General features: G+C 44.9%; 1 protein-coding gene and 1 non-coding gene across 4 annotated transcripts in view; both read left to right on the top strand.

The window, feature by feature from the left end:
- chst6 (carbohydrate sulfotransferase 6) overlaps positions 1-23,777 on the top strand; it is a 66,536-nt gene that overhangs the window by 6,515 nt on the left and 36,244 nt on the right. The window lies entirely within an intron of this gene.
- trnat-ggu (transfer RNA threonine (anticodon GGU)) lies at positions 19,947-20,019 on the top strand. Its single transcript has one exon. It is a non-coding gene; the product is annotated as a tRNA-Thr (tRNA).

The following is a 23,777-nucleotide window of genomic DNA, read 5'->3' as shown; positions in this document are numbered from 1 at the left end:
CTGCTGCCCCCAAAATACACAAAGTTAAACAATAAAAGACGTGATGTGACAGCCATCATCTGTGACATCACACAGTATATCGCATATCTTGAGATTTCAGCAAAGTGATCACATGCGTGCAAGGTGACCTTTTTTCATTTCACAATTGGTAAATTTGCATAATTTCAAAACAAAACCAGTAGTGGATACTGAACATAAAACAATAGCATGCAAGGAAGACAGAAGATGTACACGCTGTATGCTTCAGCATATTAACACAATAGGCATTCAGCTAGACACAGTGCTGACTAAATAAAATAAATCTTATAAAGATCAACACCGAATAAGTAGAATTTTTTTCTTTGTTTTTTTTTTTTTATAAAATATATGTGGAACACGACATATTCACAGGAATAACAGGTGACTTGGGCTTTTTTAGCCCCAAAAAAATACAGTGCCTTTAGACTTTTTAGCTGGAAAACTAAAACAACACTCGTAAGTTTTGGAGGACCGTGAAAACCCTTAGAATAAAAAAGTGGCTTGTGCTGCTTTAAAACTGAGGGCCAATGATCTTCTTATTTCTAACAAGAAGCAGATGTCATAGGCCTGTATTTTCCATTACAAAAAAGCTGGGTATATGATTCACATCCTGTTCCACAGCCAAGCATTATTAACTTGCTCCTCTACTCTGTGGGCCTTTGTATTTTTTTCCCTTTGATTTATTTCCCTTTCTTTTTAAAGCAAAACAAATTTATTTATATAGCACATTTCATACACATGGAAACTCTCTTCTTTTCCTTTCGGCTTGTCCTGTTAGGGGTTTCCACAGCGTGCCGTCTTTTTCCATCTAAGCCTATCTCCTGCATCTTCCTTTCAAACACCAATTGCCCTCATGTCTTCCATCACAACATCCATCAACCTTCTCTTTGGTCTTCCTCTCAGTCTTTGCCTGGTAGCTCCATCCTCAGCACCCTTCTACCAATATACTCAATCTCCCGTCTCTGGACATGTCCAAACCATCAAAGTCTGCTCTCTCGAACCTTGTCTCCACAACATCCAACTTTGGCTGTCCCTTTAATGAGCCCATTTCTAAGCCTATCCAACCTGCTCACTCTGAGCGTGAACTTCAACGTCTTAATTTCTGCCACCTCCACTTCTGCTTCCTGTTGTCTCTTCAATGCCACAGTCTCTAATCCGTACCTCATGGTCAGCCTCAACACTGTTTCATAAACTTTGCCCTTCATCCTAGCAGAGACTCTTCTGTCACATAACACACCAGACACCTTCCGCCAGCTGTTCCAACCTGCTTGGACCTGTTTCTTCCCTTCCTTAACGCACTCACTATTGAAGTCGTCCACCCTCGCTATCGCTTGTCCTCACTCCTCACCCCTCTCATTCACACATATAAATTCCGTTTCACTTCAGGTAATCTTCATCACGGCGCCGAGCCGGGGTGTCTCATCGCAGCCAGGACGGGCTGGTTTGGAGCATTGTCGTCGCTCGCGGCTGAGTGTGCTGCATACTGTCAGGGAGTCTGTTGTTAGTTAGAAGTGATCGGTATATCATCTTAATATGGCTCGAAATGATTCTTCTCTTCTTCGAAAAGAGCTTCCATGTCAGAAGTCGGGGTCAGAAAAATCCCAAAATCTCTGTTGTTCCTGTCCCATAACAGGTGTCACTACGTGTTTTCAATGGCGACTGTCCAAGTGTGACGTCTGCAGATGACGTTGCAGGAAATATGGCAACCACTTGGATGTCAAGTGAGACTTGGATAGATGACATGCTCTCGCTCACATTTATATTTATTTTTTTGTATCGACATTGAATTGACGAACTTTATGTGTATTTTGTCATTACAATATCTATTTTAGAATGTTTATTGGTATGTCAATTGGACTTCAAGTTACACCTAGCAAATGTAGCTAATTTTACTACTGAGCACACCAGCCCACACCATACATTGAAATGACTGCAGGAATTCAAGACATTACATTTTAGCAAAAAACTGTTTAGGTTTTTGCTTATTTTTGTTTGCTTGGTTAACTTGAATCTTCTTCTGATCCTTTTGGCTTTTCCTGTTATCTCCTGCATCTTCCTCTCGAACACCAACTGCCCTCATGTCTTCCCTCACAACATCCATCAACCTTCTCTTTGGTCTTCCTCACGCTCTTGTTCGGGGTTGCTAGCATGACACGCACCGGCGACCTCAGCAATGGAGGTGTGGAACATCGTCCACTCGAACTCAATGTCCCTTGCCTCCCTCAGAATGTGAGCAAAGTTCTTTCGGAGGTGGGAGTAGAAATTCTTTCTGACAGGGTAATCTCCCAGCCGTTCCCAGCTGATCCTCACAATACTTTTGGGCCTACCGTGTTGGACTGGCATCTTCCACCACCATCAGAGCCAAATCACCATGTGGTGGTGATCAGTTGACAGCTCTGCCCCTCTCTTCACCTGAGTGTCCAAGACATGCAGTCACAAGTCCGATAACACCACGACAAAGTCGATCATTGAACTGCGGACTAGGGTGTCCTGGTGCCAGGTGCACATGGACATTCCTTGGTGAGCACAGAAGTCCAGTAACAGAAGACCACTCAAATTCTGATCGGGCGTGAGGGGTGGGGATTCTTTCCAATCACGCCCTTCCATGTATCACTATCATTGCCCATGTGAGCATTGAAGTCCCCCAGCAGAATGATGGAGTCCCCAGAGGGTGCACTCTCCAGCAATATCTACAAAAGGGTGGGTACACTGAACTGCTGTTTGGTGCAAAGCCACAAGCAACAGTCAGGACTTGTCCCCCTACCTGAGGGCGGAGGGAGGCTACCCTCTTATCCACCGAGGTAAACCTCAATGTACAAGCCCTGAGTCACGGGGCAATAAGTATACCCACACCTGCTCGGCGTCTCTCACCGTGGGCATCTCCAGTGTGGAAAAGAGTCCAACCCCTCTCAAGAGGAGTGGTACCAGAGCCCAAGCTGTGCGAAGAGGCGAGTCGACTATCTAGTCGTAACTTCTCGACCTCACGCACCAACTCGGGCTCCTTCCCTCCCAAAGAGGTGACATTCCATGTCCTTAGAGCTAGTTTCTGTAGCCAGGGATTGGATTGCCAAGGTCCCTGCCTTTGGCCACAGCCCAGCTCACATCGCACTCAACCCTACCCCTATGGCCCTTCTCACAGGTGGTGAGCCCATGGGAAGGGGGACCCTTCATTGTATGACTCATCAACTTTATCCCTCTAGAGTTCACACATCTCTGAACATCACCTTTGTTCTTAAAAATGGGAAGTAGCACACTTTTCCTCCATTCTTCAGGTATCTTTTCGCTCACTTGTATTCTGTTGAATATGTTGGTCAAAAACTCCACAACCACCTCTCTGAATTTTCTTCCATACCTCCACATGTATGTCATCAGGACCAACTGCCTTTCCATTTTTGATCCTTTGTCGCGCCTTTCTAACTTCCCCCTCATGAATCATTGCCACTTCCTGGTCCTTCACAGTTGCCCCTTCTACGGTTCCTTCTGTCTCATTTTCTTCATTCATCAACTTGTCAAAATACGTTTTCCAGCTATTAGGGACACTACTGGCACCAGTCAACACATTTCCATCTCTATCCTTCTGTCTGGTCAACCTGTAGAGATCTTTTTCTTCCTCTTTTGTGTCCAACCTGGTGTACAGGTCGTCATATGCCTCTTGTTTAGCCTTCACCACCTCTTCCTTTGCGCTACGTTGAGTTGTGTATTCCTTTCGCCTCTCCTCAGTCCTCTCAGTGTGCAGAATGCATGCAGAATTTGTCTTTCATCTCGGTCACATCCTACCTGTGGGGGAAAGCCGCTAATTAAATTATACATAAGATCCTCAATTTTAAATTTTAGCCTCATCATTTGATCTGATAGGCTTTTCACCTCGAAGACAGTCTTTGCTCTTCCTTTAAAATCACCTCTACTCCATTTCACTTCCCATCTACTCCATGGTAAAGTAATTTAAATCCTGCTCCTAAACTACTAGCCTTGCTACCTTTCCATCTGCTCTCTTAGATGCAGAATATATCAACCTTTCTCCTCATCATCATGTCAACCAATTCCTTTTCCTGTCATAGTCCCAACATTCAAAGTCCCTCCACTCGGGTGTAGGTTCTGTGCATTTCTTTTCTCCTGGTGACGAAACCGTTTTCCTCCTTGTCAGGTTCACCAATCAGACATTCATTAAACAGGACAAAAAAGGAAGCAAAGACACCAGTTCAAGTCTCGCGAGGAGAGAGGAGAGGAACTGTCTCGTACAATTCACCACTGCACTCTCTGATTATCCTCTCCTCAGCACCTCTATTTATTTAGTTTTAAGACGCCCCTTATTTACATGGATGTTACAAAAAGGAGACAACAAGCAAAACAGTTTGAAACAAGGTGTACATGTTTGTTCATGTGCGTGTGCATTTCTTTAACAGGCAGCAGTTCTAACAGTTCTGATGATTAGATGTTTGTGCTCTTGCTATCTCCTGCTCGGAGGCTGCCACGTTATCTTGGGCAGAGCAAAGCATTTCTTTATTGGAAGCAAATGTATGATAATTATGATCACAATTATTCCTACATTTCCCCCCTGTTTATCCTACATTTGCTACCACGTTTTCTAGAGCAGAGCAAAGCATTCTTCATTGGAGCAGAGCAAAGCATTTCTTCATTGCAGGCAGAAACAGTAACTGAATTGGAGCAGAGCAAAGCATTTCTTCATTCCAGGCAGAAACAGTCAGTGAATTGGAGCAGAACAAGGCATTTCTTCATTGCAGGCAGAGCAGTAACTGAATACCATTTACAATTATTTCTACATTATCCTCCTGTTTATCCTACATTTGCTCAAATCCTTAAATCATCTAATAGATCACCCTTTCAGCTTACACTCGGAGGAAAATATAGGACTAATTACTTGTAATCTTCTGGATCAGAGAACAGGTCTGGAAGAGAAGTCATAACGTCATCATCATGGTCAACAATATCACTGTAATTACTCTCTTGTGCCAAAAGTGGATATATTTCTGCCAATTTTGTCGGGGCCATAGCAGTGGTTATAAGTTGGTTAAGTGATGCCTTTATGCAGGGAATACAACAACATCCACACAAGAATAGCTGCAAACAGCAATAGAAACTAGGACAGGGAACACCAAATTTTTAGATTTGCCAATTTTTTTTTTTTTTTCCCACCACTCAGACCAGGCTGATGTGTTTACACCAGAGTGCTCCTTCATCTTGTGGTTCAGGGTGCGGAGGCCTTGAATGGCCCTTGTGAGTGACCCATCAGGTGCTGTGATATTTGGAATAAACAACACTGGTCACCGAGCATTGACCAGTCGCCACCCTTCTCGGCCAGGAGCATGTCCACCGCTATGCGGTTCTGGAACGTCATGAGTGAGGTTGCAGCTGGTCGTTCCCTTATGGAAATAAAGCCTTCTTCCGTATAATTACCTAGTTTCTGTACATTGTAATGTATGTAGTTGATTCTGTCAACGTTTTTATTCAAAGTTATCCATAACAAGATGGATTCCCATCCTGCAGCAATCTTGTTAACCAACTTAGTGCAGTGATGCAGTGTAGTGCAGGGATGTCAAACTCATTTCTCTTGCGGGCCACGTTGTAGTTCGGGTTTCCCTCAGAGGGACATTTTGAGTAGTCTGGCGCTGCCCGAAGTTACCTGAGATTGGCTCCAGCTCTCTCTCCGAATAAATGCAGAAGGGTTGCATCAGGAAAGGCATCCAGCGTAAAAAAATCCAAAAGACAGTTACTGACGCACCACCATGACAATGGCACAAAAATGCCTTTACACATCAATGCTGATAAAATTCCCAATTTGTTTCTCGTCCTATCAAATTGATGCATGTGAAATTTCCTAGTGACACGCCATTAGAAAACAGTTTTTTTGTTTTTCAAGAGAAGTTCGTGGATACACAGAATCCCCCAACTTTTTTTTTTTTTTTTTTGCATTCGTTATCAATTAATAGCATTGGTATTATCTCTGAATCTGTGCTAACAACACAATCTTTTGGACAGGTTTTTTGTATGTAGTTATCCAATTTGTTTTTTTATTTTATTTTATCTATTTTTTTGGGGGTGGGACCTTGAGTGGTTCCCACACGTACCACTCGAACAAAAAAATGAAAATAACGGGTAGCGTTTTCATCCAACACCCAAGAGCAAAATTTAACTGATTAGTCACCATTATGACAGCAGTCTCACTCACATGTGTAACCGGACTACAGCGACCTTGGCAGTGGGAATGCGAACAGCTATCTTACAAGTGGCCAATAAAAACAAATTAGTTTTGTTTGTGTTAACAATGGCTTTCCTACAATCAACAAATGAACTCAAGTACCCCTTTTTGCAATTTTTAAGCTGTTTGGCGTTGTTAATAACTCCTGAAAGGGATCCACTTGTGTGGTTGTTTTTTTTTCCCTTCATCATTCATCTATTTGTCATTGTGTGGAAAATATTGGTAATTTTTACGGTCTCCCAAACTGTTTTGAATGGAATGAGACCCTTACATGCTTGTAATGTATGTATAGTTAGACTAAATCTATCATTGTGTCCAAATTGCCCCTACGTGTGATCGTGAGTGCAGCTGTTTGTCTCCATGTGACCTGCAATTGGCTGGCAACCAGGTCACGGTGTACCTTGCCTCCTGCCCGTTGACAGCTGGGATAGGCTCCAGCCCTCCCCGCGACCCTTGTGAGGATAAGCGGCTATGAAAATGGATGGAGGGATGAATGGATGTGTATCTTGAGGAAACTGACCACGTTTTGGATGCACATTCCCTTGTGGATTATGTCGCACGCAGATCAAACAAGCCCTACAAAAAAAGTTTTTTGCATCCAAATTAAATCCATGGATCATGTAATCCCTTTGCACCAGGGTTCCCATTCCCCCTGTTGAGACCTGATATTTCCCATGGCTCAAGATTGCCGCCCACTTAAAAAATGTTTTTGGTAGAATTTTTTTTTTGTATCTGTGCTGACATAATTCCCATTTTGTAATGTAGTACCTTATTTTTTCCACATTTTTAGTTCTACTGGTAAGCTTTGTTGTTGCATTTTGTTTAACACATCATTTCAAAGTATGTCTTCATTTGTTAGATGGTCATCTTATCCCATAAAGGTTTTGCTGCTTTATTTTGCGGTTTTATCTGTAAATCCATTTCCTAAGGATTCTTTGTCTGTCTTTGATGTGTGTACTGCACATTTACATATGGCTATTTCTTTTGGTAATTGAACTGCTATGAGCAAATTTTGTAGGAGCTCTGCATGTGTCACTGTGTTCCCTGGAGTTGTCGCTATTCCTCTATTTTTCCAGTATTGTCTGTGTAGATTGTGATACCACCGTGAATACAGCAGCATCTGGACTCAGATTGTTTAAGACTGTCCAATAAGATATTTTCTGTACAGTTCAGTCATCCCAATCCAAATCTGATTCTTTTTCTGTCCAATCAGGAACATTTTGTACTACCAAAACAAATTGTCCCAAACTCTTCCACTCCCGTTGTAATGACGTGTGTGGTGGTGTCCATTGCTTCTGTAGTGCATTTAGTTTGTCAGTCAGTCTTGTTCCTGCCACCACGACTGATATACCATCTGAGTGCAGATAATCATGATTTTGTCTGGTGGGGGCTGTTATAAGTTTACTGTATCTCATACTACATAGTCACGTGCAATGAGTCACTTCCTACGTCATTTTGTGGTTGTTCAATCACGTCTTGAGCTGTTTGCAGCAAGAAATCTCCTGTTCTTGTGGGAGGTTTGTTTGGAATATCTAAGATGTAATAATAATGTGCTGGATTCCTATTTTGTAAGATATTTAACTGTCCTCCCAGTAATTCCTTTTTTTTCTTTTTACTTCTATTTTTCCTGCCAGAGAGGGAATTAAGCCCAGTCCTAGTTTCAGCAAGCCATCTCTTCCCCAAAAACGTATGGGGCAAATTAAAATGTTGCATTTGGGAGCATTAGTTGTGACATTTTTGATGGGGAGATGGGTGCTCTCTTCCTCATCTGTGGCCACAATTATCAAATGTTTCGCATAAAGCTCCATAAATTTCTCTTTCCTCTGTCAGAAAGGTGTCATTTTTCTTTTTATTTTGTAGCACTCTTTCTGCGTGTTAGTGCTTGGTTAACGTAATGTTATAGGCTGCTAGTCGGTTTCTCAATCCATTGTTTTGTGGGATTATTTGAATTTGCATGAAGAGCATTTTTTAATTGCCCTTGATTCACACTCCCTGGAGTGTGATCTTCAGGAATGCCACTGTTTGCTTTAAAACATTCAGTCATTCCAATTCTATATTCTTCAAATAGTTCATTTATTTTATTTTGCTCTTCCAAAGGCAGAACAATTTGCTTTTTTTCTAAATCTAGCAGAGGTGCTAGAACTCCCTGCTGCTGTGAGACCGCAGTACGTGATGAACACTATCGAGCTGGGGCGCATTACTGCGCACACGCGGCTGAGTGACACATTCTCAGCTGGGTTCTTCAGAGCCGCCCCCGTCAACGAAGCCCGACGCACAGCCTTCGCAGAAGCTGTGACCGCTGTACATGGCGCCTCAGCCCGTGTGGTTGATTTTCAGCGCCGTGGTGGCATATAATGGAGCCGAGGCGTGCTGCTTTTAGAGGGTTGTTCACAGCCACTGCAGTACACGATGAACACTATCGAGCCGGGGCGGAATACTACACGCACGAGGCTGAGTGAGACCATGGCTTGGTTCTTCAGATTCACCGCCATCCGACGTGCGCATCGACATATTTCATACCCGGATCTTTTGTTACGTTATGAGAGACCGATTATGTGGGCCGGCCCAGACTATTATTTTCTTTAGTAGCTGAATACACGCCTACCGGTGATTTGGAACCCACGAAGCTCTCGTCCTCTACACCCGTGCAATCCATTTTTCACAACAAATCGGGTCCCTTTTAAACTCATGAAGGGTAATTCCATTCTACCGAGTGTTCAAGCAATGTCCAGCAATGCAATGAGCCGGCATTTTGGCTAACACGAACGAACAACGAGCTACCTTCCCGGAGGTAAAACTAATGGAAACAAACGAGTCCACTCGAGAGGATTTTCATGGCGGGAGTTACAAAAAGCTGTATACGTCAAAATCACATTTTATGGTGGGAAAAAAAAAACGCATGGCTGGCATATTGGCTGACGTTTTTTAATTAATAAACTAAAAATCATCCATTTCATGACACTTGACGTTGAAGATTTATTGCATTATATATTGAGATAGTATCTAACATTGCCATCCGTTTTGAATCCAAATTGAACATATACAAGCCAATACACTTTGTTAACAAAACAATTAGGAATGAAACTTATGTGATTTAAATCATCATGTTTTGAATAAACGATGACAGATTTATGTATTCAACATCAAAAAATCAATTTAAAACATAAATGAGTGTCTGTATTCACAATGAATTACCTGGACTCCAACATAAGTAATTAAAACACTTGGGAAGTTTGTGCAGATTATGCTATGACGTCCATAAAATATCAGTATTTGAAAACCATAAAAGCAATGTGTGTTAAATGAGTTATTTTCCCCTCCCTCAATTAACCTGTATGCACCATCTCATGTCCATATATGATCCAAAAGTCGTGTTAAGTAAGAAGAAGTGGTGCTTGAAGACATAACTCAATGACCGAACAAAGAAAATTTATATTGAAATGCTCAAGAGATGGCCGCACTAAACCGAGCACTAACTCAAATGAGGGTAGCGTCAAATGAGGCGCGACAAGTCAGTAAAACAAACACACACTACATTTGCACAGGGTGAAGTGCGAACATGAACTAACATTCACAATGAAACATGGAATGAGCTGTAACTGTCCAGGATTGTAGCTCGGCATGCCGGGAAAGCTTTTCTTCTCCTCTTCAATTTTCAAATGTTGTTGAGAAACATTTTGTATTACTGCGACTGCCACCTACTGGAAATGTGATCTCTTGGTGTAAAGTACTGTAAATAATAAAATGAAGAGCAGTTTCTCATTCTCAAACTTTTTTTCCTTTCGGCTTGTCCCATTAGGGGTCGCCACAGCGTGTCATCTTTTTCCATCTAAGCCTATCTCATGCATCCTCTCTAACACCCACTGTCCTTATGTCCTCCGTCACAACATCCATCAACCTTTTCTTTGGTCTTCCTCTCGCTCTCATACCTGGGAGCTCCATCCTCAGCCCCCTTCCACAAATATACTCACTCTCTTGCCTTTGAACATGTCCAAACCATCTAAGTCTCCGCTCTCTAACCATGTCTCCAAAAACATCCAACTTTGACTGTCCCTCTAATGAGCTCATTTCTAATCGTATCCAACCTGTTCACTCCAAGCGAGAACCTCAGCATCTTCGTTTCTGCTTCCTCCAACTCTGGTTCCTGTTGTTTCTTCAGTGCTACCATCTCTAATCCGCACATCATGGCCGGCCTCACCACTGTTTAATAAACTTTGTCCTTCATCCTAGGGGAGACTCTTCTGTCACGTAGAACACCAGACAGCTTCTGCAACTGTTCCATGCCACTTGGACCTGTTTCTTCACTTCCTTACCACACTCTCCATTGCTCTGTATTGTTGACCCCTAGTATTTGAAGTCGTCCACCCTCGCTCTCTTTTCTCCCTGGAACTTCACCCTTCCTCCTCCGCCCCTCACATTCATGCACATATATTCTGTTTTAGTTTGGCTAATGTTTATTCCTCTCCTTTCCAGTGCATGCCTCCATCTTTCTAATTGTTCCTCCGCCTGCTCCCTGCTTTCACTGCAGATCACAATATCATCTGCGAACATCATGGTCCAAGGGGATTCCAGTCTAACCTCGTATGTCAGCTTCTCCATTACGACCGCAATCAGGAAGGCGCTCAGCGTGGATCCCTGATGCAGTCCCTCCTCCACCTTAAATTCTTGTGACACACCAGTGGCCCATCTCACCGCTGTTCTGCTGCCCTCATACATGTCCTGTCCTATTCTAACATATTTCTCCGCCACACCAGACTTGCACATGCAGTACCATAGTTCCTCTCTTGGTACTCTGTCATAGGTTTTCTCTCGGTCTCCAAAGATACAATGGAGCTCCTTCTGACCTTCTCTTTACTTTTCCACGAGCATCCTCAAGGCAAATAGTGAGTACATCTGTGGTACTCTTTCTCGGCATGAAACCATACTGTTGCTCACAGATACTTACTTCTGTCCTGAGTCTAGCCTCCACGACTGTTTCCCATAACTTAATTGTGTGGCTCATCTTTATTCCTCTGTAGTTTCCACAGTTCTGAACATCGCCTTTGTTCTTAAAAATGGGGACTAGCACACTTTTCCTCCATTCTTCTGGCATCTTCTCTCCCGCTAATATTCTATTGAATGAGTTGGTCAAGAACTCCACAGCCACCTCACCAAATTGCTTCCATACCTCCACTGGGATGTCATCGGGACCAACTGTCTTTCCATTTTTCATTCTGTTCAGTGCCTTTCTAACTTCTCCCTTACTAATAGAAGCCACTTGCTGGTCATTCGCGCTTGTCTGTTCGACTCGACCTTCTCTCCCATTTTCTTCATTCATGAACTTCTCAAAGTACTCTTTCCATCTACTTAGTACACTACAGGCACCAGTCAACATATATTTCCATCGCTATCCTTAATCACCTTTACTAGCTGCACATCCTTCTCATCTCTATCCCTCTGTCTGGCCAACCTGTAGAAATCCTTTTCTCTTTCTTTCGTATCCAACCTGGAGTATGTGTCGTCACATGCCTCGTTTGCCTTCGCCACCTCTACCTTTGACCTACGACGCATCTCAATGTATTCTTTACGCCTCTCCTGAGTCCTCTCTGTGTCCCACTTCTTCTTCGCTAATCTCTTACCTTGGATGACTTCTTGTATTTTTGGGTTCCACCACCAAGTTTCCTCCCCTTTCCTATCAGAAGACACCCCTAGTACTCTCCTGCCTGCCTCTCTGAATACCTTGGCAATAGTATTCCAGTCTTCTGGGAGCTCTTCCTGTCCATCTTGAGCCTGTCTCACCTCTTTCTGGAAGGGCATACAACATTCTTCCTTTCTCAACTTCCACCACCTGATTCTCTGCTCTTCGTTTGCCTTCTTAGTCTTCCTCCCCACTACCAGAGTTATCCTACACACCACCATCCTATGCTGTCGAGCTACACTCTCCTCCACCACAACCTTACAGTCGGAAACTTCCTTCAGATTACACCGTCTGCACAAAATATAATTAGCTGCGTGCTTCTACCTCCGCTCTTTTAAGTCTCTCTGTGTTCCACTCTCTTCTGGAAATAAGTGTTCACCACTTCCAATTCCATCTTTTTTTTGCGTAGTCCATCACCATCGGACCCTCAAAGTTCCTTTGCTGAATGCCGTACTTACCCATCAGTTCTTTATCGCTCCTGTTTCCTTCACCCACATGTTGATTGAAATCTGCACCAATCACAACTCTCTCACTCTTTGTCTCTCCCTCTTTCTCTCTCTCTCTCTCTTTCTCTCTCTCTCTGGGATGCTCAAGACTACTTCTTCGTCTACTTCCAGAATTTCTCTTTCAACTCGAGGTCACATCCTACCTGTGGGGTATAGCCGCTAATCACATTATACACAATACCCTCAATTTCAAATTTCAGCTTCGTCACTCGATCTGATACTCTTTTCACCTCCAAGACATTCTTAGCCAGCTCTTCTTTTTAAATAACCCCTACTCCATTTCTCTTCCAATTTCCTCCATAATAAAATAATTTAAACCCTGCACCTAAACTCCCAGCCTTACTCCCTTTCCACTTGTTCGCTTGGATGCACAATATATCAATCTTACTCCTAATCATCATGTCAAGTAACTCCTGAGCTTTTCCTGTCATAGTCCCAACATTCAAAGTCCCTACATACAGCTGTAAGTTTTGTGCATTCCTTTTCTTCTTCTTCCGTCTAAGCTGCTTTCCTCCTCTTTTTTGTCTTCCACCACATTATCTGAATTTCTACCTACGACTTGTAGATCAACATTTCCGGGTGCCTGTGTAGGAAGCCTGGTCCACGATCTAACTGTTGTAGAATTCGTAAGATGAATGCTCATATATGTTTGGCACAGTTTTAGGCCAGATGCCCTTCCCAATGCAACCCTCTGCATTTATCCGGACTTGGGACCGGCTGACAGGTAGCACGATAATGTGCTGCCCAACTGGCTGCAGAAAATCAAAAAGAAGCAATCAAATAAAGTCAGCACAAAAGATACACAATTTACATACTACCTACTCTATGTTAAAGTTAAGGTCAAATGAAAGCAATCACAGTAAACAGTCAGCACATAAGGTACACAAATCACATACTACCTGTGTTAATATAAAGGATCTGGCGATATTTAGATTCCCATCAAAACATTTTTAAGAACAATTTTGTGTTTTTGCAATCTTACAATGAAAATGTCAACAAGCAAAAAAATACATTGCTAACAAAACCAACCCAACTATGAACTATAAATTTGAAAGGTGGCTTCCAAATTTGTTTCATTTTTTTTAATCCACAATGATGCCATTTCATTATCCAAGCCGCTTATTCTCACAAGGGTTACGGGAAAGCTAGAGCCTATCCCAGCCCGCTTAGGGCGGAAGGCGGACTACACCCTGAACTGGTCGCCAGTGAGGTCCAGGTTTCAATCCCGGGCTTGCCTGTGTGGAGTTTGCATGTTCCCCCCGTGCTGCGTGGGTTTTCTCCGGGCACTCCAGTTTCCTCCCACATCCAAAAACATGCAACATTAATTGGACACTCTAAATTGCCACTCGGTGTGATTGTGAGTGCCACTGTTTGTCTGTATGTGCCCTGCAATTGGCTGGTAATCAGTTCAGGGTGTACCCTGCCTCCTGCCCGTTGAGAGCTGGGAAAGGCTCCAGCACTCCTGCGACCCTTGTGAGGATAAACGGTGAAGAAAATGGATGGATGTCTGTACAACAATCAATAATAATAATCAAGTTCTCCCACTTAGACATCACAGAGGGATCTGAAATTTTCATCGTAGGTGCATGTCCACTGTGGGAGAGATAATCCAAACGGAAAAATCCAGGAATCACAATGGATGATTTATTTGTTTGATACAGCTGCAAATAAGTATTTAAGCACCTCAGAAAACCAATGTTATTATTTGGTACAGTACACTTTGTTTGCAATTACAGAGGTCAAATGCTTCCTGTAGTTGTTCACCACACTGCAGGAGGGATTTTGGCCTACTCCTCCACACAAATCTTTTCTAGATCTGACAGGTTTCTGAACTGTCGCGAAGAAACAGAGTTTTTGCTCCCTTCAAAGATTTTCTATTGGGTTTAGGTCTGAAGACTGGCTAGGCCACGCCAGAACCTTGATATGCTTCTTACGGAGCCACTCCTTGGTTTTCCTGGCTGTGTGCTTTGGGTTATTGTCATGTTGAAAGACCCAGCCACGACCCATCTTCAATGCTCTGACTGAGGGAAAGAGGTTGTTCCCCAAAATCTCACAATACATGGCCGCGGTCATCCTCTTCTTCATACAGTGCAGTCGTCCTATCCCACGTGCAGAAAAACACCCTGAAAGCATCATACTACCACCCCCATGATTCACAGTAGGGGTGGTGTTTTTGGGATTGAACTCATCATTCGCCTTCCTCCAAACACAGTTTGTGGAATGATGACCAAAAAGTTCCATTTTGGTCTCATCTGACCACAAAACCTTCTCCCATAAGTACTCTGCATCATCCAAATGGTCATTGGCAAACTTAAGACGGGCCTTGACATGTGCTGGTTTAAACAGGGAACCTTCCGTTGCATGCATGATTTCAAACCATGACGTCTGAGTGTATTACCAACAGTCACCTTGGAAACGGTGGTACCAGCTCTCTTCAGGTAATTGACCAATTCCAGTCGTGTAGTCCTGGGCTGATTCCTCACCTTTCTAATGATCATTGAGACCCCACGAGGTGATATCTCTCATGGGGCTCTCGTCTGATTGAGATTGACCGTCATGTTTAGCTTCTTCCATTTTCTTATGGTAGCGCCAACAGTGGACCTTTCTTCACCAAGCTGCTTGGCAATTTCTCTGTAGCCCTTTCCAGCCGTGTGGAGTTGTACAATTTTGTCTCTGGTGTGCTTGGACAGCTCTTGGACTTGGCCATGTTACAATTTTGAGTCTTCCTGATTGTATGCGGTGGACAGGTGTCTTTCTGCAGCTACGATCTCACACAGGTGCATCTGATTCAGGATAATACATGGAGTGGAGGGTGACTTTTAAAGGCGGGCTAAGAGGTCTTTGAAAGTCAGAATTCTAGCTGATAGACAGGTGTTCAAATACTTATTTGCGGCTGTATCACACAATATAAATCATCCAAAAATCATATATTGGGATTTCTGGATTTTTCTTTTTAGATTATCTCTCTCACAATGGACATGCAACTACGATAAAAATTTCTAACCCTTTCATGATTTCTAAGTGGGAGAATTTGCAATATAGCACGGTGTTCAAATACTTCTTTTCTTCACTGTAAAACTGTGGTCGTCCACCATATGGTGTCACACTGCCAGAGTCTGTTCCATCAAGAATCTGCCCAAAGCCTGCTGTCCATAATCACAGTCTATCCACCAGTCTGAAAGTTCAAATCCATATACCTGGGGCTCAGAACAGCTCCAAAATGCGTACTCCCAGAAAAAATAAATATATATATAATATATCTGTCAGTATCTTGCAGCAAACCAAACCTATCTAAACAATTTTCAAATGGATATTGAATAAAACAACACATGGGGACCAATCCTGTCCCCGGGTTTGGATCACACTGGTGGCAGAATTTTTTAACAGTTGTGGAGTTGCTAAAAAAAATATGTGAATTGGCCCATCCCCCCATGGAAAGCATCCCCTTCCCCATGTCCCAAATGGATGGAGAGATGACACCTGTGGATGTCACTGCTGTAGACCCACTCAATGAAGTAATTTAGTAAAGGCATCTGTGCATTGAAGAGGACTTGATGCAAACAATACACAAAATTCACACTGGGTAAATATCAAGTAAAATGGTCTCCGTTTCTATTGCCTCGCCCTTAAGTACCTCCCCCGTAATACTGGTAATTGAGCTTTGTCGACCATCGGTGCCGTGGCCCTTCCCCCTTCAGAAATGCATTTGGCTGACAGGTACATGGGCCCTCTGTAGAGGTTGGAGGAAATGTGGTTTGGCACAGGAATAGCAACCCAGGAAGCCATACATATACATATATACAGCAATCCCTTGTTTTTTGCAGTTAATTGGGACCAGAACCACCTGTGAAACATGAAAAACCGTGAAGTAGCAAGGGATTTAGTTTATGTAGGTACCAAAATGTTGAAAATATGTAAACAGTATCTGTAATTTGCATATTTGAGACAAAAAGAGGTATTTAGTTAAATCTTTCATCATAAAACCTTATAAATATAATATATACATACTACATACATTTTCTTTGTCCTGGAGCCTATCCCATCTGTCAACTGGCAGGAGGCAGGGTACACCCTGAACTGGTTGACAGCCAATCGCAGGGCACATCGAGACAAACAGCTGAACTCACAATCACACCTTGGGGCACTTTAGAGTCTCCAATTAATGTTGCGTGTTTTTGCGATGTGGGAGGAAATTGGAGTGCCCGGAGAAAACCCACCCAGGCATGGGGAAAACATGCTAACTCCTCAATGATTGGGCCGGATTGAACCACGGCCCTAAGCACTGTGAGGCCAACGCTTTACAGCTGTGCCACCATGTCACATAATATATACAGTATTATAAATTTATAATGTAAATTACATTTTAATTAAATTATTATATTAGTTTATGATATGGTTTGGTAAACCAGGGGTTGTGGGTTCGTATCCCACTGGGGCCTCCACTCCCTGAGAAGGGATGCGTCAGGAAGGGCATCCGGCGTAAAAAAATTGTGCCAAACATATAAGTGCGTTCATCTGAGATGACACGCTATGGCGACCCCGAAAGGGACAAGCCGAAAGTAACCTCCATTGTGACAAAACGCTCCCATTTAAGCTGGCAGATATGTGAAGCAGCCCCAGAGCACCACCGCCAGATAAGCGCATTGTGAATCCTATTCGTGACACCACATGAAGTCTATTTTGCCCAAAGTTTGGGCTAATTGTTTTATCAAGATGTCATGATCCTGCTGCTCCAACCCGGGCTGTGGGGGTGCCCGCGCGGTCGCGCTAATTGGGAGGCACACACCTGCGCCTCATGTGGGCTGATTATCACCTGTGTATATATATATATGACCCCGATGACGACTGGTCCTCCGCCAGATCGCTGAGCTTCATGCCCCGTTCGAGTACTCCCGTATCCCTGATCGTCAACCCGTGTGTACCAACCTCCGCCTGTTCTCCGACCGACCACGTAATCCTGACTCCTTTGATGCTCTTGCCTGCCTTGATCGATCTCCCGTGTACCGACTCCTGCATGCCCGCTGACCTGCTCTCTACGCCCGACGTCTCAACTACCGCTGCTGCACCTGACTGCCTGCCCGATCCCCGACCATTTAATACTAAACCTTTTTCCCCGAATTACCTTGCATTTTCTGTGTCCTCCTGCATTTGGGTCCTACCTCCATTCCGATGGGTCGTGACAGAACGATCTGGCCAAAACAGGACCCAGCGGGAAAGACGCCGGGACCGACGCAAGGTAGACCAACTGCCGGAAGACCAAGCCTGTCCAATCCGGGTAGGCTCCATGACGTCCTCCGCTTCTGTGTCATACGGTCCGCCGGCGAGCTTTGATTACGTCCCGACAACGACCCGTCCAGCACTGCATATTCTTTTGGACTCTGATTTTTCGGACTATGATGAGGACCTTCATTTGTATGACCAGCTGCCTGAGTACGACTCAGATTATTTCGATTACGAAACTCTTCGCCCAATCTTCAATCCCGGTCAGTTTGTTTCACCTCCCCACGTTTCCAGCACCTGAGCGTCTTTGCCCGGTAGGTCCGAGTACACCAACACGTTTGTGGGAACCCGCTTGGCCATCTACACAGGACCTCCGCATGGCGGCCAGAAGAGACGCCGTCCTCATCCTCCCACTCCTCGCCGGCAACGGTGAAACCGGCAGACCCGCAGCTGGTGGCGAAGCTTCCAGCCCAGAGGGTGTACCAGCCGCCAAATCACGAGGTGTTCTGCCATGAAGTGCGAGCAGAGATAGAGCACCAGAGCGGCGAATTGGTGGCTCTCACGGCCCAGGTTTCAGCAAGGATTGAAGAACCAGCCAAGCTACGCTGACGTCGCGACTACTACTGACTCGCTGCTGACGCAGATTCACGCTGCAGTGGGAACTGATCCGCCAGCTCGCCAAGCGCACGTTGCAGTGGGAACGGGTCCGCCACCTCGAAATGCCCACCTTGCAGTTTCAACGGAGTCGTTGCTGACTTTTGCTCACGCAGCAGGCAGGAGTCGGTACGCGGGAGATCGATCAAGGAAGGCAGAAGTGTCAAAGGAGTCAGGCTTATGGGGTCAGTCGGAGAACAGGCGGAGGTCGGTACACATGGGTTGACGATCAGGGATATGTAAATACTCGAACGGGGCATGAAGCTCAACGATCTGGCGGAGGACCAGTCGTCATCGGGGTCCTATATATACACTGTATAATCAGCCTGCATGAGGCGCAGGTGTGTGCCTCCGAATTAGTGCGACCGCGCGGGCACCTGTACAGCCCGGGCTGCAGCGGCAGGATCATGACAGATGTTGTCTTGCATGTGCCCATTCACATTTACCACCCTTTGCAGACTATCTTGGTGATGTTTTGTATCACTTTCAAGGGGAGCGATGGCAACACTAAAATCATCTTGAGGAGTGTGTCGGGGCAGGGGTCTAATGAGGGCATAATTACCCCGGCCATCAGTTGGGGCACCCCTCGCCTTCTCAATCAGACGGGTTAAAAGAGAACGAATACAAGGAGGTGTAGTTTTGGGGTATTTTTGAACGATTTCCGAGATCAAAATACCAAGAACAACTATCACACCAATAATAAGAATGCCATAGATTCCCTGCTCTCCCTCTCGTGGTCCGAAAAGCAATCGTACCATCTGTAGGAATCATGGTTAATAAAACAACAAACAAGTAAATAAAAGTGCAATTAAGAGTCTGTAGTAGGCCGAAGCATTGAATAATCAAACCACTTAGATCCTTTTCCCTCCAAGCGGATGGCTTTGGAGGTACGAGCAGTCATCTTGTGGGGGCCAGACCAACGGGTTCTGACCAATTACGAGAGAGTCGTTTAAGGTAGACAGATGACCACTCAGGAAGATCAAGTGCAGGAGGTGGTGTTGGAAGAGTGTCCTGGATCTGTGAAGGGAAATTAGAAGCAAAAGAATGCCGTTGTGTCCAAAACTGTTTATGAGAAAACTTGGGAAACACAGCCTTCCTCCAGCGGTTGGAGTGAGGAGGAAGGGCCAGGCATCAGACGACCTGTAAGAAGTTCATAAGGAGAGAAACCAGTAGGGCGAGACACAGTTTGTCTCACAGACGTTCGAGCAAGGGGAGAGCCTGAACCCAATTCATGCCGGAAGAAGTACATATTGTAGCCAGTTTTTCCTTCAACGTGCGATTCGTACGTTCAACTGAACCTTGACTGGCGAGGTGATAAACAAAACCAAACTTGTGAGCTCAGTGTGTTGGTGTGAAATGTGCACCATTGTCCGAGCGGATGAGAGCGGAGAAACCGTGCGTTGGAATCCAATGGTTCACCAAAGCTTCCATTACCGACATGGCGTCTTCGCCAGCGCAGGAGTAGGCTTCAGGCCATCCGGAAAAGGTGTAAACAAAAACAAGAAGGTAGCGTTTTCCTTGAACAGGAGTGATCATGTCTGTCAAAGCCATGACCAGTTCCGCACCGGGCCAGGTGGGTGCGTCAAATGAACCTGCCAACGGTCTAAGTGTGGGGCGAACATTTTGTAGCTGGCAAATATTCCAGTCACGAGGAGGCCCCGTAGCTCAGTGGTTAGAGCACTGGTTTGGTAAACCAGAGGTTGTGGGTTCGTATCCCACTGGGGCCTCCACTCACTGAGAAGGGTTGTGGCAGGAAGGGCATCCGGTGTAAAAATTGTGCCAAACATATAAATGCGTTCATCTGAGATGACACGCTGTGGCGACCCCGAAAGGGACAAGCCAAAAGAAACACACAAATATTCCAGTAACGACAGTGGGCATGACACAAGTCAGACATTTTAGGATGCCACCACATGCGGTTTGGTTAGCATGGCTCTGGGGCCAATATGAGCCTTGTTCAGGAGAGGCGTTGTGCTGTATTTTAACCAATTCACTATGAGACAGAGGTTCGGGCAGGTCAGGAGAGGATTTGTCAGATAATTGGACAAGCATCTGTGGGACATAGCCCGCAGCCTGCTTGGCAGCCAAGTCGGCAGCATTATTGCCGAGGCCTGTGGTTGAAGTAGATTTGGAGTGGCCAGGGACCTTGACGATAGCCACTGCCGAAGGTTTGGCCAAGACTTTGTCTAATCGTGCAATAGGGGTACCTTTAGCTGTTTTAAAATCACTCCGTTTCCATGCAGACAGGTCCAACACAGCAGCCGAGACAGCGTAAGATGAGTCAGAATAGACAGTGACAGATTGTCCGACCGTCAGTTCCAGTGCGAGACAGAGTGTGAGCACTTCCGCTGCCTGGGCTGAGGGAGCAGATATTAGTACGGAAGAGGAAACAGTTAACAATTCACCTGAGGGCTGCTGCTCCACTACACAGCCAAAGAGCCATTCGGGTTACGGTAACAGCAACAATCAGTGAACAGGGCCCTGCCGTTAGTCAAAGGTTGGACAGAGAGTTCAGCAGTTTAGTTAGCGACAAACACGACTCTGCTGTTGGGGCTGCCAACAGGAGGTCATCAACATACATCAGGGGTTTACATCCGTCTGGGAGTTCTAGATCCTAGAGCAATGATTTCAAACACTGATTAAAGATTCCAGGTGAATTTTTGAAGCCTTCTGGCAACCTGGTGTATTGCAAATTGTGTCCCTGATATTTTAGTGCAAACAAGTGTCTACACTCTGGTGCGAGTGGGACACAGAAGTGTGCATTTGCCAAATCAATCGCTGTGAAGTATTTCAAATCAGATGTGATGATAGACAACATTCTGTGGTGGTCTGGTACAGGTAACAATGGTATGGTTGTTACATCATTAACGGCTCTCAAATCACGTGCCAGACGATAAGTGTTACCATCTGCTTTTAAAACTGGCCTGAGTGGTGTACACCATGAGGAGGTGGATGTTTCCAAGACTCCAGAATTCCACAGGCCAGTGAGAGTGTCCTCCATCCCCTGGTTAGCAGCCGCCGGCCAAGAATATTGAGGTCTGTAAACATGAGATCCTGGAAAAACAGTGATTTTAATGTCTGGTGTCTTAGTACAATGTCCAGCATCAAAGGGTCCAGAGGACCAAACTGATTTAAGCAGTTTGTTTAACATTGACTCGCCGTTGTCATGGTCAGAGTAGTCACGTCCGTGTTCTCAAGTTAGGGTCTCGTGTTCTAGCGACCCCTTTCGGCTTGTCCCTTTCTTGTCGGAGGTGCGTCAGGAACAATGATGCAGTATGCATCTGTAGATTTGGAGATTTGTACGTTAGGGAGTGGTGTGTCCTCCCAGTCAGTCATTTGAGTCAGTTGTTTCACCATAGGTCCCAGCTGCCGTGCCGAGTGTCCCGGAGACAGAGCGAGTGAAATCTGGGGTACTGACTCTTCCTGCATTTTGAACCATGTCATTTGATCTGGTGTAAGAGAGCAGGATGTCGCTACACCCTCTCTTGCTGCGTATATATGTGTGGATGTAATGTCCCAACCATTACCTTGTATGCATGCAAAGTTTTCCATTTATACTAGATCGTGGTTGAGGTCGTAAAATTGTGTGCAATGGTATGGCTCTCGTGAAGGCAGGTAAGCCCTAAGAGTGTTTAATCAGGGCTGCCACAACAGAAATTGATGTATTAGACCAGGTGAGCAATGTGTGTGGTTCAAGTCGGGCCCAATAAATGTCCACAGTTGGAGTTGGTTCACTCTCAGATGTCATAAGCCATTGTCCAGAGTGGCAGACGTTGTCAGCTGCCGGCATTATAAACGAATGGTGGAAGGTCTGTCAAGATTGTCGGTCGGGGTTGAGTCCATTGCAGGGCCTGTTGAGTCCCTGAGAAGCCCATCAATTGGTCAGTGTGTTGTGACAATAAAGTGTCCGGGAGCGAGATGTTGAGTGAGGAGTGTGTTGCCCCTGTGTCAACGAGAGTGTTCAGATTCACCCCGCAACAGAGATGGGGATCATGGCACCTGCCTCGCCGGACCCTTGGCTCCTAGTGGTACTGTCCGACCTGCTGCTGTCCATCCTGTTGCCAGGGTGGGCCGCTGCCGTTTCTGCCTCTGCCTTGGCTACCTCGGTTGTTGGACCAGCCACCACGCCCTTGCTTAAGGTGGAGCAGCTGTAAGGCAATCTTTAATCCAGTGATCGGGAGAACCACAGCCAAAACATTCTTGATCATGTTGATGTTGTTGCACTCTCCCCCGGCCCCCTCCACGCCTTGCTGCGTATCCACCCCAGCTATTACCCTAGAACCCACCTGGATGTCTAGGTGGTTGTGCCTGCCAAAAAATTACATCTGGTGTCGTTTTGGGCCTTTAGGTCCTGTGCTACTTGTAATTTAATAAATTGTTATTGGAGTTTAGTAATTTCATTATTACCCTGTTGTTGGCTTGAATAAATTTAGAGGTGATGGACTAAGTGCCGTCTAAATCTAGGCTCATCTCCGGACAGGAGGTCAGGGTCAGCTTTAAGAGTGGTCTGTACTAGTTCCGGGAGACCTGCCAGGATCGCAGTCCTGAACATAGCCTCTTCCTAACCAGACTTTCCAGTTGTGATGTCCAGTCGATTCAGTCCAAACTTTAGTAAGCTTCGTCAAGTGCTCAAGTGGGTCGTTTAACATAGGGGAAAGAAGTGGGTGCGGCTGGAACAGGAGTGGGGAACCTCTCTCTGAGTGTGCTCTTAATATGGTTCCGTTGGGTACATTCAGCATACCTGCAGTTGTCTCAATTTCTTGTTGTTCAATACTAGTGCATGATCTAGATGCTGCTTGTCTCCAGTATCCCATGCAGAGTGTATACCCCTTTAAAGTTTCCACAAAACTAGACAGCAATGCATTACCACCAGAAGAGAGATGAGACAAGTTAGCAGTAAGTATATTGTATCAACATATCTTATGTCATATACATCTACAGTATCAACATCTTTAAGATTAAACAGCTTGTATATTGGGCCTGCAGGAGCTTCTCTCATAGGCGTCATTGTAAAGCAAAGCAAAGCAAATTTATTTGTATTCCGCATCTCATACACGTGTTTTTGGGATGTGGGAGAAAACGCATGCAAGCACAGGGAGAACAAGCAAACTCCACACAGGCAGGTCTGGGATTGAACCCGGGACCTCAGAACTGTGAGGCCAACGCTTTACCAGCTGCACCACCGTGCTGCCATAATATAATATATAATAATAATAATGATATAACAGTCATCGTGTTATTTCAGATGCAAGAGAGGACGCTTTACATCAAATCAACAACACTCTGTGTGTGTGTGTGTGTGTGTGTGTGTGTGTGTGTGTGTGTGGTGTGTGTGTGTGTGTGTGGTGTGTGTGTGGTGTACTTACGTGTGATCCAGGGCTCATGCGTGGGTGTTTGATGTGCCTCCTTCCTCATTTTTGCAGGCCTTCACTCGCATCCACATATCAAATACAACTTTTCTCAGCTCCATCTTCTTTTCCTCATG

Source organism: Syngnathoides biaculeatus, chromosome 6 (assembly GCF_019802595.1).
Source record: "Syngnathoides biaculeatus isolate LvHL_M chromosome 6, ASM1980259v1, whole genome shotgun sequence".
Lineage (NCBI taxonomy): Eukaryota > Metazoa > Chordata > Actinopteri > Syngnathiformes > Syngnathidae > Syngnathoides > Syngnathoides biaculeatus.
Note: the sequence above shows the minus strand (reverse complement) of the source record. Positions and strands in the feature narration are given on the sequence as shown.